The sequence below is a fragment of the Cupressus sempervirens genome, chromosome 8 (genome assembly GCF_028749045.1).
Source record: "Cupressus sempervirens isolate cs-2001-9-10 chromosome 8, ASM2874904v1, whole genome shotgun sequence".
Lineage (NCBI taxonomy): Eukaryota > Viridiplantae > Streptophyta > Pinopsida > Cupressales > Cupressaceae > Cupressus > Cupressus sempervirens.
The window spans coordinates 13847117-13853116 of NC_143125.1; positions in this window are offsets into that span (position 1 = coordinate 13847117).

A 6000-nucleotide genomic window follows, 5' to 3' on the forward strand; every position below is an offset into this window, starting at 1 on the left:
ATACGTTCCGTTTGGCACAGATAATTTGAAGTCAATTTATCATAAACCATTTTTTTTTTCAATAGAAAGGTATCTCAATAAGCCAGTGCCTCCATATTTTTCAAAAATTTTTTGACCTAATTTACTAATTTTCCCGAGGTGTCAAAGTCAGTTGATGTTCAATCGGTAATGAACCTATAATGAGTTAAACTCATATTTGAAAGTCTTAATGATTAAATTATGTAATAAAATTATAGTCATTGGAAAGCTTGCTCCGAGCAGCACATTTTGATATTTTTAATTTTACAGTAGGAGATCATTCTTCTGCAATTATGGCAGTCAAAAGAGCAAAAAAAAAGAAAAAGAAAAAAAGGTTAAAATTTTTGTGATTTTGCATGTTCGTGCGAACATGGCATTCGTGCAAACACGTTTACCATGTTCGCGTGAACGTATGTTCACACAAACATGCAAATCATGTTTGCGTGAACATATATATCACATATGTTTGCGCGAACATACGAAATATGTTCGCGCGAACATAATTAAAAAAAGTTTGTGCGAACATATGGTAAACTCAATTTCTTATTTTGCAATTTTTTTCATTTTTGTTCGTCCCACTAAAGTGGAACCCATTATTGTGGGTTCACCCAATAGTGCATATATGGGTGGAGATTGGTTTGAACACTCTATTTTGGTGCATCACCTCTTTAGATTAGATTAGGTAGATCTGCTTTCATGCTCTCCTTCTCCCTTTTCCTCTCTATTAGAGTAGTTAGGTGCATCCTCATAGTAAGAGGAAGCTGGCCTTCTCTAGAGACTCAACCTCACAGTTCAAGTCCCACAGCTTGGAGGTTGTTTCCATGTTTCACTAGGCTATCCTCATGCATAGGCTTTGGACAAGGGTTCAAACCTAAGTGACAAAATTATCTTCAGTTGCACTCCATGCTTGGGGTGAAGGAAGTTTTCCTTAGGGGTCTCAACAAGGCCTTCAAAAAAATGTCAAAATTTTTTCATCTCTTTTTGGAGTAGAGTTTTTTCGATGGGGTTTTCTCTATTTCTCCACTTTGCAAATATTTGGTTGTGATTGGGTACATTGTTAGGAAATGTTGTCAGGACCCAAGTTTTCTTTCAGCATTTTAGTTACATCTTTTCTTGCATTGTTTTTAGTTCCACCCTATTTCATACTATGGGGGTTGTTAAAGTAAAATTTTAACTTCGTCATGTTTATTAAGTTATCATTACACCATTCTTATGATTTCACTTTTATGCATTAGAGATATTTAATAATTATATTAAAATTAAATGTTTTTCTATTAGAGTTTATTTTAGATTGCATGATTGCATTTTATAAGGATTTATGTATATTCATTCATTTTATTCTTTGATATATAATTTCTTCAATATTTTCAAACCAAACACCCTTGCATTTTTAATCCAATCTTCTTTGTGAGAGGTTCTCTTTGCATGTTTGTTACATTGACTCCATGAAGTTGGTTTAAAAACTTCTACACTTATATTTCTAGTTGTACATCATAAGGTAGCCTAATTGTAAATTTATCACATGCTTAACTATAATCTTAGGAACTTGTACATAAACTAGTTAGATTCCATTTTAAGCTTTGCAATATGAAAAAAGGTTGACTTCATTGTTATAACATCTTTTGGCTACAATAAAACTCACTCCACAATTTTATGCCTTTTCAACCACTTCAGTCCTAGTTGAATAACTTTAATGCCTTCTCTATAACTCTTGTTTTCTCATTCAACTCCTTCTCTTTTATCCTATTGAATAACTCATCCTAACATTCATCTTTCTTTTGTAACTCTCAATCATACTTATTATCATATTGCATCCCTCCACCAGTTTTTTCAACTACTTTCCTTTTTGAATTGACTTATATATTCTCATTTACAAATAAAGTTTAATTTTTAATCTATCCTACCCCACTATAAGAAATTTTTCATACAAAATTTACATGGATTTCCTTTCACAATATTTATTTCATTCTAGTTTTCCCCTCCAACTCTAAAAATATTATGCTTTCAATCTTGTGACATTCACATGACCATTCAAGTTATCATTCAATGTTTTCAAATTAATCATATCAAAATCTAGATATGATTAATCTGATAAGAATCTTACCATTACATTTCAATTTTCTTAACTTCTTAAACTTGTTATACTAGCTCTATTTATGTAGTTTCAACTTTATGTTATTTATGTTTTTATTATTATCAAGAAACATCTTTTGTCTTATGCTCTCTTAAGTTTAATTGTATGCTATGATAGATAATTTCACATCTACTTTCCACAATTTTATTACTCTCCATGATAGATTCCTACTTTTTTAATGTCACTAAGATAGCCAATCTAAAAATGTGGACACAATATTATTACTCTAGGAGTGTTGTAATAAGTCCATATCCTGAATAGAACTAAGAAAGAAAATTCAACCTCTTTTTGTAGCCCTATAAAACTACAGAATTGATGGTATATTTGTATCTAAAGAAGTGGTGTCTTTATTGCAAACATTAATCAATATTGTTTCAATAATTTGTTCAAAGGATTCCCTTGCACCATTTAACAAAGAGTGAGAGAGAATGATAATTTATTATGGGTAATAATGAAAATTTTAATTCAAATCCTTATTGTCTTTGTCCATTAAAGATTTGATGGAATTCTTTAGAATATCTAAGAGGGGGAGGTGAATCAGTTGTCCAAGGTCCAGATGTATAAATAAAACTTTTCACAGCTTAGTGAACTCATAAAACATTTATGATCATGCATGCATCCATAAGATTATGCAATCACTTAAAAACTTGTAGATTACTGTCAAATCAATTTGCAGAAATGTAAACATGAAATATAATAGATTCAACAACACACTTGACACAATGATTTACATGGAAATCCAATTTGGGAAAAACCACCAGTAATGTGCTACTCTTTTTTAGGCCAACCCTATTAAAGGTTACAATACACATTGTTAAATATGACCTTGTTAAAGGATCTTAGTCACCCTATTAGGAGTGAGCCTTGTTAGAGGAGTCTAAACCATTCACTTGGAATGTCACTCAGTTAAAGGATTTACAAATGATTATTAAGTCAACCTTAATCCAAAGGATTTACCCTAGACTAATACAATTATTAGAGAGTAACAGTAAGGCTTGATCTGATAAAAACTTACAACTCTATTTGTAGATTAAAAATCTCTATTTTAGTCCTCCATTTTGATTAACTTTCACACATTTAAGCTCTGATAACTTGTTCACCCTTCAAGCATCCATACCCTTAAGCCTTCTTGCTTAACATGCCAATGCAGACTCTTCTCTTAGGTTACTAAATGAAGCAATACCATTGATTCCTTGTCTTCCTTGGGTTCTTGTAGATGAAAACCTTTGCTTTTGACCAACCATTCCTTTAAATAGAAAATTAAGATCTTTTGTCATTCATTCTCCATCATCCAATTTAGGGTTAGGATAGATTAGGTAAGATTCAATGAATCTACCCCATATTTCATATCAATTCTAGAAACTTCTCCTTCAATCCTCTTTGAATTTTCCTCAAAATGGTTTACCATGAATTTTGTGCCACCAACTCATCAATCCTATCTTCCATTTGGTTCACACAATCCAAGAAAATAAACTTGTCAGCTCAGATCCATCGAATTCATGATCTTTCAAATAATGCTGACACTTGACATTAACTTGCTTCTGATGCTTGATGCATATTGCATTGCTCAACATCCTTTATAAAATCACTCAACATGAACTAAAGTTTACTGGTGCTCAACATCAACTAAACTTTACTCGACATCCACTATTTTGCTCGACATACACTAGAATAGACTTTTACTCAACTCCAACTAATTTTTTTCTCAACTTGAACTGACTTTGCTCAACACCTACTATCCACTTGGTCAAGCTTTGTAGACAAAATTTGTTTAAAATTTTCTTCTGAACTTGGTTAGTGTAACCAACCTTTGCAACCTTAAATAGATTATTAATGTACCATGTTATCATTATCTTAGCTAATTTTCTATTTGGTGTTAACATATTCCATCTTCACCTTTTTATCTGGAACTAATTCTCTCAAGTAATGATACTTGATTGCAATGTGCTTAGTCTTTGTGTGCATCACATGATTCTTTGGTATATTTATAGCACTTGTATTATCACAATAAAGTATCACTAGTTTAGTTATCTCTTCCTTCATAACTTTGAGTAGTTTGATCCATACAATGTTTGTACAATTTACAATAATAACATATTCAACTTCAGTAGTAGATTTTGAAGTGTAGTTTTGTTTGCTAGTCCATGTAACCAACCTCTTGCCTAAGAAATATTCTCCTCCACTAGCGCTTTTCCTATCACCATTATTTCTAGCCCAATCAACATCATTATAGACTCTTAATTCAAATTTTTCATTTTTCTTATAGTATAGACCATACTCTATTCCTTTCAGATATCTCATTATTCTCTTTACAACCATCAAATGATTCTCCCTAAGATTAGTAGAGAACCTTGCAATTAGCCCTACAAATAATACAATATCAGGTCTGCTATGTACTACATATTGTAATTTGACAATCATAGACCTATATAATATTTGATTCACCTCAGTTGAATCATCAATCTTTGACAACTTATGTCTTGTCACCATAGGTGTACTTACTAGTTTGAAATCCTCCAATCCAAAAAATTTCAATATTTCCTTGACATACTTTGATTGAGTGATGTATATACCATATTTCATCTAATGTACTTGTAAACCCACAAAGAATTTGATCTCTCCAAACATAGACATCTCAAATTCTTGCTTCATTTCATTTGCAAAAGCCTTACATAAAGCATCTTGACCTCCAAATATGATATCATCAACAAAAATTTCAGATAACAAAATACCTTTGTCTTTTTCTTTCTTCATGTACAAATTAATGTTGTCATCAGTCCTTTCAAATCCAATCTTGAAAAGATAATTATGAAGTCTCTCATACCATGCTCTAGGTGCTTGTTTCAAACCATATGGAGCTTTGTGTAATCTCCATACCATGTTCTTATTGTTAACACCAACAAATCCTTCTGGATGTTCTATGTAAACTTCTTCCTCTAATATGCCATTTAGAAATGCAAAATTAACATCCATTTGATAAACTTTGAAACCTTTGTATGCAAAATAAGCAAGTAGAGTTCTTATTCATTCCAATCTAGCAACATGAGAAAATGTTTCTCCATAGTCAATGCCTTCTTCTTGTGCATATCCTTTGCAGACTAATCTTGCCTTATTCCTTGTGACTTCACCATTTTCATTTAGCTTATTTCTGTATACCCACTTGGTGCCAATCACATTTTTTTCTTCTGGTATAGGAACTAGAGTCCATGTCTTTTTTCTCAATTTTTTCAATCTTTTCTTCCATGAATTTACTCCAGTCCACATCTGCTAAGGCATCTTTTACTAATTTTGGCTCTTTTATGCTCAACAAGCATGTATCATTTCTCAACTTGTTTCTTGTCATTGGTCTAGCATTGATATCGCCAATAATTTGTGTAGTAGGATGATGTCTCTTGATATATTTGGACAATCTTGGTTCAACTCTGGTTTCTTGATTTGGTCTATTTACTTCAGAGTCACTATGTTCATCTCTGTCAAGTAGTTCAACATCTCTCTCATGTACACTAATGTCAAAATCAAAATGTGCTTTAACTTCATTCTATAACTTAGCATCTAAATGTAGCTCAGTTCCTAAATGCAACTCAACATTCATAGTATGTGACTCAACAGTCACTAAAACTTGATGTTGGTTTGTAGCTTGATTTGTAGCATCTTCTTTAATAGGCATACCTTCGTAAAAGTATATAAATAATTTGTATTCTTCTAGTTCTATCATAGGTTCAGTCTCATATACTTTTGTATATTCATCAAATTTCACATTTGCACTTTCCACAACTTTGTTAGTGTTAGTATTTAAACACTTATAAGCTTTACTTATTGTGGAATATCCTAGGAATATACCTTCTTCA